This window comes from Akebia trifoliata, chromosome 11, assembly GCF_017979445.1.
Source record: "Akebia trifoliata isolate Shusen 1 chromosome 11, ASM1797944v1, whole genome shotgun sequence".
In the NCBI taxonomy this organism is placed as follows: domain Eukaryota; kingdom Viridiplantae; phylum Streptophyta; class Magnoliopsida; order Ranunculales; family Lardizabalaceae; genus Akebia; species Akebia trifoliata.
Window position 1 is genome coordinate 47170257 of NC_141385.1, and position 12060 is coordinate 47182316.

A 12060-nucleotide genomic window follows, 5' to 3' on the forward strand; every position below is an offset into this window, starting at 1 on the left:
AAGAACATGAAATGCACTACTGTGTCAGTTCTAGGTCTAATAGGTTGAAGGCTCACCGCCAGTCCTCTTAGTCTGAGTTGTCCTTTTCTTGGTGCATTTAGCCATGCACTTTGTTAACCAACCAAATACCACAGTAGACCCATCTATCGGATAACCATGAATATAGAGGGTCACGGGGCTTACCTTAACTATGCTATGACACACCCGGGAGTAGTCCCCCTCACCCACAAGGGTGAAAAGAATTGAAACACTTGACTTATACAAATGTAGTATTCTAATACCATATTAACCAATCAACAACTCTAAAAGATCGATCTATTGGAGAGGGGGACAACTATAAATTTAAGAGGGTCACGAGACTTAATTAAGGTATGACACACTCGGGAGTGGAGGAAAATATACACTAAACACACTTTTTTTCCAATAGAAAATCATTATTCTTTTTAGAGTGTTGATTTTCTAACTCAATCTGAAAGAATAATTCAAAAACTCAATGACGTGGCATGTGCAAGAATCGTAGATTTTTCCCTCAGGATACATAAATACACATATTTATAGGGATGTGCAGTTGTGTATCTTGAGGGAAAAAATCTATGACTCTTGCACATTCTAGGCCATTGAGTTTTTTAGTTATTCTGTCATAGTTGAGCTTGAAAATCATTACACTTCTTTTTAATAACATGATGACCATCTACAAATTATGGAAAAACACACCCTGTTAACAAATATATATATATATATATATATATATATATATATATATGTATGTATGTACGTACGTACATATATTCTTTTCTTTGATTTTATTTGATTTTTTCCTTTTAGATATATATGTATGTATGTATGTATGTATGTACATACGTACGTATATTCTTTTCTTTGATTTTATTTGATTTTTTTCCTTTTAGGGTGAAAGGGGTTCCCTCACCCAGCTTACCCATCTAAAATATAAAAATATTCTAGTAGAAGATGTTTGCTGTAACTGTTTTTGTTAGATTATGTAATTAAGGAGGCCCCTTCAATCCCAACTTATCAATCAAACTATATGTATGGGTTTAAGATCTTTTGACTCCTAAGATGACTCATGAAAAAAATACATGATCCCAACCTTTTAAACAAAAAATCCAATGGTTGGGATTTTGGTGTAGCTTGATAACACAATTCTCAAAGATACTTATCCTGAGGATGAATCTCAATAACCACTGGATTTTGCATTGAAAGGGCGAGATCATGTGTTTTTTCGAGAGTCATTCTTAAGAGTCAACGGCTCTGACCCTCTATATATGTAAATGAAAAATACATTACCAACTCTTGAGGTATGTTGTTAGCTTCCTCAACGGCATAAAATTTTTCCACATGACATCATAAGCAACTAAGAAATCAGCAGCTCTGCTAACTCTCTCCAAATTTATTACTCCAAGGGGCATGAAAGGAATGAAGATGTGGTAATTATCCAAATCTCCGTTATGAGCTTTGCATACTTCCAAGAAGGTTCTAACTCGCTCCTAATGCTCTTAGTTGAGTATAGTGAATCTAAATTAATAAGGATTTGAGGAAATTTCTTTTTCTAACCTTAAAAACATTAATACTTTATATTATTACATGTAATATTATATTTCTACCATAATATTTTTGCGTGGTCTTATATATGATGTTGATCATTCGTCTTCCTTAAAATTACAACTCGGACTCGATGTAATAGTTTCAACTTTGGTCATATCTTACTAAACTCTTCATATCAATACTTGTATTGGTTGTATAGGTCGATTTACCTTCAAAGAGTCTTCACTATTAAAAATGTTAGGAGTACTCAGCGTCCCAATAAATTATTCGATCCAATTCTAGTTTAAAAAAATTATAAGATAAGCCTTGTCCCAAAGATTTGGTGTCAGCTAACAAATCATATTCTTTCACTCTCCTCCATACAAAACCAAGTCTTTAGTTATTAAGAATTCAAAAGTGACAATTGCAAGCACACATAGATCAAAAGGTTTATTTGTAATTTAAAATATTGATTAAAGGATTTTTTAAGAATATGTAGTAAAAACAAAAGGTACTTTTGTAATTTTTGAAAACTAATTGGATTGCATTTTCTTGATTTTCTACTAAAATAATCTTGATTATATAAAAAAGGTTCATTTATGACCACCCCAACTTTGGCATCAAACCACCACCTTCTATCATTATGGTAGTAATAAAGATAAGTTCAAAAAAAAAAAAAATTCATCCCCAAGAAATCCTAGATATCCTTGCTACTAAGAGGCAACATAACAATTAATATCGACTTCCAAACCTCAACTCTAAGGGTTTGTAGGGCAAGCATTCAAAACCCCACAAAGCTATAAATTCCTTGGGGCCACCCTCTAGGATCCTGCTAACCCTCGACTAAACATGTTGCATGTAGGACTTTCTATTGGGAAAACACTATTATCTAATCAAATGGCTGAGATTGGGGGATGTCCATTGAGGATTTTCAAACAATACGGATCCCAAGGAAGGTTGATTTATCTCTAGGAAAGCTTTCTCTTTTTTTTTTTTTTCCTTCCACCTAAACTGTATGTTTGATGCTGTTCATCAAACGTAGTTTGATATAGGGAAAGTCTTTGCACCTTCACGCGATGCTGTATGAGACGAGAAACTCCAAACCGCTTTGGGCCACATTAAATTCCGACACGTGTCCCCTCAAATTTGTAGGGATCATATATTTTTTCAGAGCATTTGTACAGCTGTACTTCTGCATCCAACATAACAGTACCAATCACGAGAGGCACATTTCAGTAGGGACCACAAGTCATGGAATCATCCCAAAATCCATTGTTGACGTCATCTGAGCTGACGTGGTATGTCATTGATAGAACTCACAGAAGAGCTTAGCTTATTTTTTTATTTATTTTTTGAAAAATCACTTAAACGACCCACGCGGAATGATTTCTTTCTAAATAACATTTAAGTTTCAAACAATAAATTAGCTAACATTTAGGGAACTTTTTCTTTCTAAATGGTCTTGGACCTCATCTCCCATATTTCTCATAATTAAATATTTTAAATGTTCGAATTCATCGTTTTCATTGAAAAATTAAATTTTTTACTTGTCAATCAAATTTGGAAGACTCCATTCTGTCAAAAATGATTTTTAAAAAAAGAAAAATTTATTTTTAAGGATTTTAAATATGTATGTAAAAATTGTAAATTCAATAATAAATAAAACAATAGTAAAAAATGGTGAACTCGACAGTAAATAAAAAAGTGGTGAGTTTGCTAGCAACAAAGGACCATTAAGAAAGAAAAAATTTATTAAATGTCCCATCAAACTTCTACGCAAAACTTAAAAATTATTTGGAAAAAAACTCTTCTGCGAGAGTCCTTCAAATAATTTTCACCTTTTTAATTAGGGTGGAGGATCGAAGCCCTCCTCCCAGACCTCAATACATGCTACGTAAGTCATAATCTTAAAAATTAAATCATAAAATCAACATATTAAAAATCAAATTGGTCAGTCCGAGTTGGACCATATTTAATGAGTCCAACTTTGAAGTGGGCAAGATGCTTCACATTTTTTAAGAAATCCTCCTCGTTATAAGACAACCCTAAAAAAATTCATGCTTATTTATTTATTTAAAATAAATAAATACATAATAAAAAATATTATTCCTTTGCCTTGGTCCATGATTTGAAAATGGACCATTACTAAACTCTTAAATTTTAAATTCAAATCTAAAGGAAATTATTTCTTAATTTTTTTGTTTTGTAAAAATTCTTAAAATCTCGTAATCTACGTCAATCATGTGACATTGGATCATGTTTTTGAAGTTAAAGTTAAAATACATGCTTAATATTTCATTTTTGGGACTGATCGGTTTGGCACAATGGGCCGACCACTTTGGATCACCCCAATCAATCATACAGGTCAACAAGTGGTCCAATTTTAAAATATTGCTTAAAATATTTCCTTCACCCTGTGTGTATAGAAGCTAAACTCAAAAACAGTTCAAACTACTATTCAATAAGAGTGGTGATCCAATATGGTGACTTGTTCCTATAGATAGAAATGTTTTCTGTGTGGCACACTTTGATTGGTGAATAGGAACAATTCTTGGGTTGGGTGCATGACTTGATTAGGAATCCGATGTGTTATAAATTCCAACTAAAACATGCCGCATGAACATTGTTCCTATAAAATACAAACGAGACATGGTATTGGCTAGTGACTAGCTCCTAAGTCTTCTTTACATTATCTCCCCTAAAATCGAAACAATTCTTTTTTATCCTTATGTTTCCAACTTAGGATTCTTAACCTTATATTTCTAACTTAGGATCTATTTGATTGTAGGAAACTCATTTTTCAAGAAAATTCAAAATCCTCAAAAAATTGGTAATGGAAAAATATTGATAAAGTGAAATCAAGATTTCTACGGTTTGATTCTTGTAAGAAAATTTGAAAGAAAAAAAAAAAGAAGCAAAACCTTGTTTTTCTTTAACAGGAACCGATAAAAGAAGGAGAGAAAGAGAGATCTGAGTTCTAGAAGGAAAATAAAGAGAAGCTCATCAATTAGTTTGATAAGCATGAATTACAATTTCTCTAAGGTTGGGGTGGGAAGGCACAATCTTGCAAGGCTAGGACTTTCGTTTAGGTGAGAAAATGATTTTCCAAGTAAAAATACTAATCAAACATAGAACATTATAATTTTTTATAGAAAATCATTTTTTTACACCAACGATTAATATACACTAAGGGTCTGTTCTTTATAGAAGCTAGCTTCTAGAAGAAGCAAAAGCCTAGAGCATGAAAAGATACATTTAGCAAAAGCTTGTTCATTACAGAAGCATATAAGATAAAAATTAATGTTCGTTTGACAGTTTTTTATTGTTGAATTCTAGTAAAATAATCAAAATACTCTTAATGTTAATAATGCATCCAATATGCAAAAAAAAAAAAAAATGACTAGAATACCTTTATATATATACATTGTTTTAATTTAAATAAATTTATAAGTTTTATAATTTTATCGAAATTTCGGCAGCACTTTCTCTTAAAAATGGACATATGAAAAATGATATTAACGCACTGCCATCATTATTATTGTCTCATCATCATCATCTGTATTATTTTCTATAAAAGGTTGAAGATGATTAATTTTTGAAAGAAAATTTAAATTTTTTAGTAAAAAAATCAAGGATTTCATTTGGTGATTTTTCATTAATCACTAAAAACAAAATATACTAGTCCCTAAATAGATAATATATAATCATCTATGGTAAATTTTAGTTATTTTTCTTTTATCTCAACCGTCATTTAATGAACACCTTTTATGCTTGTCTTTGAATCCTTAAGCTAAAAAAAAATTCTAATTTTATTTATTTATTATTTTAGAACTTGAGATGATATGTTTTTAAGAAAAAATCAAGATTTTTTTGGCTAAGATTAAAGACAAGGATATTTCCATAATTTTATGTCAATATTTCATGGAAGACCAAAGAAAGATTATGTAATCAGTTTGAACTTTGAATTTCAAAACACACGGGATTATCTATAATGAGAACTTTTATTGGTACCCCAACTTTTACTTACTACACCCCATCTAAATTTTGTAGTCAATGGTGGCAAAATGAAAATGTTAATTCCTATTTTAAATGCATTGTGTTAATTTTTTTATTAGGAAGTGGTGATAAATAATTTGAAGTAATTGGATTGTAATAAGTAAAAGTTGAAGTGCCAATAGAATTTCTCCATAATTAAAAAAAAAAAAAAAAATCAGATTGCTTGGGATGAAGTCATAATTAATGGTGTGGTAATAACGCACCCATTTATTTATTCTCAAACATTTATCACTCTCTCTCTCTCTCTCCATTATATGTGGCGGACCCATCTAGCACAATTCTTTTTATTTTATTTTAAAGAATGATACAAATCATTTGGAGGAATATTGTTTAAAGAAGAAGGGTATTTAGATCATTTTAAGTGAAACCGTTTTCAATCTTTGCTTCGTGCAAAAGCACATTTGCGGATCACCTCTAAGGCGGCTTCAATTTTGGGCTTTAATTTGAAGCCTCATCAGCTCCAGAAGCCCAAACGAACATAATCCAACGGGCATTTTTAACTTAAAAACAGTAAAAATTGAAAACACCCGGCTCCAAAGTCCAAACGAACAGGGCCTAACTCTCTTCAGAAAGTCATTTATCTTAAATGACAAAATTACTCCTTATTTCTAGGACTATCCATATGACTTGCTAACCCAATCCCAGCCACTAGAATAAAAAAAAAAGGTTTGCGGCCTTGATCTTGAGCCCACAAAGAAAGGGTTCGGGTTTCCAATGCATTAAATCCAACTTTTATTCTCCTTTGTAATATAAGATTACAAATAAAAGATCTTTTATTTAAAAATTATAATCTGTGAAAGGGAGATCAATTTGTTCTCAAGTTGAAAATGTAAGTTTGGAAGGAGTTGTTAAAAAAAAAAAAACTTGTATTGCATCATGTATCACCAAAGTACCAAACCCTGATTTAACTATATTTTGAAGTGTTTGGATACATATTGGAGTGTGAAGGGTTATCTCTTTGTCTAACTAGAGAAAGGGTTTGAGGCCTAGAATGTGTTTGTTGCATTGAAAATATGTGAGATTTTTATTTTTCATGTGTTTGATTGACATTTTTCATAGAAAGGAGATTTCCACCATCATTTAAAAATGCAGATATAGTTCGACTTTGTTTTCCTACCTCTACCCATGAAAAAAATGAAATTTGGTGAAAATATGAAATTCACTCAATTTAAATTATATTCCCAAAATCAAGTATTCGCCTAGATATTCTCTTTCTCATCTCCCCCCTTCCTTTATCGCCATCACACTGTCACTGGCACCATCATCAACAACATTGCCTCTCTCTCTCTTTTTTTTTTTTTTTGTATTTTTCATATGCAACCAAACAATGGAATTTTCTTCATCCTACTTATTTTCTATTTTCATTTTACTAAGATCTCAAAATCCATGAAAAATGAATTTTCATGCAATCAAATACACCTTTTATATTAGTTTGAAAAGGCTTCCTCTCCAATGCAAAGTGGAGATGAACTATTTAAGGGGTGTAATTGAAAAAAAAAATGTGTCTCAAAAAATCAATTTCATAAGACCCTTAAAATATATATTTTCTCAAAATAGGTTATTAAATATATATATATATATATATATATATTTTTTAATACCAGGGGAGGGAGGCCAGTAGTAGAGTATCTTTAAATGCCGGACAATCAGCAAGTTCAAGCGCATGAAATGTACTTGTTTTACTATTTCTATCGGTATTTACAGATTGTTCACAACAAAACATGCTTAGAGCACTTATGTGTCTTGAGCTTATATTGAGTTAATGAAATCGAAATCTCGATTCATTTAAATATGAATGAATTAATCGGTTTTTTTTATGTGTAGTGTTATTTTCTCGCACTAAAATGCTCATTATATTTATTTAATGTTAAAAAAAAAGTAATTTACAATTTTGACCTTATGAATTTACTCTTTGCATCCACGTCTTCTTCATTTTCTCCCTCTCTTTGTAAATATTCATTTCCTTATGAGTTTTGTGAGAAGTTGAATTAATAAAGGTAGTTTATTATATATTTTTTAAGTTATATATATTTATAAATTTTTTTTCTTCTTATTTTTAACATTTAGACCCTACTTAGTATGCTACAAATCATTTGCAAATGCCAATATATAATTTTCTAAAATCAATTTTATTGGTACTTAGTTATACCATGCAAATGATTTGCATTGCAAAAAAAATTGCATGAATTGCCTAAATTCTTAAGAAATTTTAGCAAATGATTTATATGGAGGGACAAAATTGTCTCCCATCTGGATCATTTGTTCATACCATCAACACACATCTTAAGATGTACACGTGACATCATTTGAATATGACTTTATTTTATTAAGGAAGAATCTCAATTTAAGAGAATTCTTCCCCTTTTATATAATTATTAATTTGAATAAGGGGTAATATGATCAATTGTAACTTAATTAGGGTTATGACTCTTTTTAAGAATTTTCTATTTAAAGGTCTTGAGACCATTGTAAATGAGGAGGAAAAATTTGAGGAAAAGTGAGGTCATGTAACCATGAGATCTATAGTGAAACGACTCCTTGAGCCAGTGAATATAGCACGTTTGTCAAATCATGTAAAAAATTATTGTCTTATCTATTTTTCATGTTTATTATTATTATTATTATTATTTTGTGGATTGAATGATGAAATCACAATTGATATCGATTTATCATAAAATCAACCTCTATTATTTGCAGCACAAACAGTACCGCAAATCATTTGCAAAATCACAATGAAATTTTTTATTGCAAAAATCAACCAATCATAAAAAGAGATTCGCAAGAAATTTCCTAATGGTTACCAAGCAATAGTAAATCATTAAATGCACCAAGTATAGTCTTAATCACTAAGAAAAATGAAAAATCCACTATTTTAACCTTCAAAACGATGATTTTTTATTAAAAAACTCATAGATTTTTGACAGATTTTATTCAATAGGTTCAAACAAAACTTGTTTTAACTAATTCAAAAAGTTGCTTGTGAACATTATAAAATAGATTTGGTAGATATTTATTGACTAAATTTTTTTTCATGTAAATCTTTGTGTTCGATGTGTCAATACTGAATCACTATGTATAGGGTTGATAGGTACCTATCGAGCATTAAAAAAATAGTTTGGTATTGACATACTGAATAGAAAATTCCACACACAAAATTTCTCATATGAATTATTTCGACTTGATTAGATTTTTCAGGTGTTAAAAAAAAACGGCAAGATCAAAGCTTAGTACTTTCGTTGAAAATTTTTTATTTGCTAAGAAGAAGAAAAAGAATTCGATAGTCTCTTGGGTGAGTGTAGATACCATAAGGTAAAATTACTTTAATTAGGTGTATACAATAAGAAATGTCAATTTTTAAGTGGGTGCAATGAGTAAGTGGGCACGATAAATCATTTTAAGTGTATGCAAAAGTGCCACTCTTACATAAAACGACGAATCTCTGCATAAATCGATGATTTAGAAAATCATCCAATTAATCTTCGATAACCAATTGATCCCATGTCCTGGAAATTCTTACAAATTTTCAGAAATATTGGACGAATTTTGTAACAATGCATGTAGGTATTTTCTATCCCACTTTACTAGTGGAACACAAATTTTCCATGAGTCCACATTTTGTCATTTAATTGTATGGATAAGGATTGGGTCAAAACCCACAAGTGACCCGACAAGCATTGGTTGGACCCTTGTCAAAGTGGGATTTTACATATATTGACATTAAAATGTAAATCCAAATCAATAATAATCAATTTTGATTTGATATACTAAATTTAAATAAATTTCATAACCGAATCATGCTTTTCTGACGTCCCCTCTGACACACACCCTCGACATGGCATAGGCTAGAATCATATATTTTTTTTCTCGAGATACAAAATTACACATCTTTGATAATATGTGTAATTGTGTATCCCGATGAAAAATCTACGATTCTAGAATATGCCACGTCAAGGGACGTGTAAATCATTATTCTTAATAAAAGTTAGGTATTTGTTCACATTTGAATTGATCGGACTCCTCACAGATTGGGATATGATTGATCCATAATTGATCAGATAGCTATAAATTATATTGGATCCTTATCGGATCTTCTCCATATTGAAATCCAAGCCTTGATCCAGAACTGATCCGATAGCTTATAAGAGGATCGAATTTCAGATATGATCCGACCCATTGATTGCCCTGGACTACTGTATCCTTCATCTATGTTCCAGCCTGAGGTGGACGAGGACACCACGTGGAAAGATAAATTTCTAACGGTGAAGTCGTGATGTACGTGAGAGTGAGATCGGTGCATCACTGTCCAAAGTACACTTTTAATTGGTATCACGAGGTTCATACAAATGAGTAGTCAACCGGATAGTTCTCAAAGGAAAGGGCCTTTAGTTAAATTACTAAAAAGCCCTTATTAGATTACAATTAATTAAAATCATTCATGCTTGGAACAATGGCCGACTAAGGCATGAGAAACTTAGAAAAGTTTTCTTTGAATATACTCATTTATCTTTTATTTTATTTTATTTTTTACTATATATTTTAAATTAAAAATAATAAAAATCTTTAAAAATAATATATTTTTCTCATATTTTCCCAAAGAAAGATGGTCCAAGCTTTAGTTTAGAATCTCTTTATGTTGAATTTTATTTTTTCACAAACTGTCAAGTTATGATTGATAATGACTTCCCTATTTTTTTTATTTCAATTTTGAGTATATTGATGTTAGACCTAGAGTCGACTAGTTGAAAGAAACACTACTTGTCTAGTTGTACCTGTATTTATCATTCAAGCTTTTGTTATGGGTTGTGCAGCTTAATGGTATGAGTCAATAAGGAGTATTATTCATCATATAATAAATTTTTTTTTTTTTTTTTTGTGTGATTGTATCTTATTTCTTTCTTTTTCATTCTCTATTGTTCATGTTTTTCTTAGCAGTTTTGTCCTAACTATTTGGGGTTGCCTATAGGAATTTTATTCGACACTATTTTTTTTTTTTTTAATTGAGAAATCTATTAACATGTACAACTTCAAAGCTAGAGAATAATTTAAAAGAATAATAAGGAGATCATATACATTATCATGGAGCTAAGAGTGATAAAGAAAAGAACTTTTCTAACCTCAAATAAAATTTGAGAAACACATATCTCTTAGAGAATAACCCTTGTTTTCTTGGGATTACTATATATTTTCTTAGAGGTTTTTTTATTTCAGAAGTGCATGAAAAATACATAATCTAATTAAATATTCATAATTTTTTTTTATGCTAAGCCAATATTCAAGAATTACGTACCTTAAGTGACAAATGGCAAATAATTTTAAAATCTTAATTTTCCTAGAGTAACTTTACAAGATACCACGTTTCACACAATGCTAATGTGAAGGTGTGCATAGAGAGGAAAAACATCTTCAATTCTGTGCACACCTCCATGCTAGGGTTGCAACTCGAACAAGTTGATTGGGCACGGGTTGATCCCCAACTCAAACTTTACCAACACCAACCTATGACCTTGCCCAATCTGAACCCTAGTCAAGTTGAGTTATTAGAGTTAATTCATTCCTCATTAATACTAAGTAATTTAGTATTGATAAAGGTTTATATAATGATAAGTGGTGTGTAATATAAATTAAAATTTATAATTATTATTATTTAAAAAAAAATGTGTTTCAAAAGTTATATACATAAAATTATAAGAAAATTTAAAAAATGAAGAAAAATAATAAAATTAACTAAAATAATCATAATTTTTAAGGAATTTTTTTTTAAAAAGTTCTAATATAATCATTGTATAACAATATATAATTACTCTTAAAACAAAACATTAACAACAAAATAATTATTTATTAAATGAAAATAATGACACATTAATTTTGATAGATAATCACTTATATGAATTACGAGTGTGGAATAAATCAAGATAAGAAATATTTTTAAATTACAATCATATTAAGTTTGAGTTCGGACAAATCGGATTGGCCAATCTTATGCCTGTGTTTAATCCAATTTGGGTCAGACATTTTTTTTATTGCCTGAACACAAGTTAACTATTGCCCAAACCTGACCCAAGGTGGGGTTCAATCCAGTGGGTTCAATTTTTGCCCACCCAAGTTTCAGTCCTACTCCATGTCAACACAATTTCCAGTGTAGTCACTTTAACATTTGAAATCACTAACCTAGACGTTGCATTTCATACCATGTTGATGTGGATATATGCATGGAACCATAAATGCTTTCCTTGAGATAAGTGTGAAAAGCATCTACGATTCTATGTGCAGTCCCTCCAACACGATTCAATAAGTAATGATAATACTAGATTGGCATCATTTCTCACTTTGTTGACGTACGTGGAGGTGTGTACGAACCATAGATGCTTTCATCGAGATACAAATGAAAAGCCTCTATGATTATATGTGCACCTCCACATCAACAAAGTGTGAAATGAGATCACTGCACACAAGAGTCAAAAC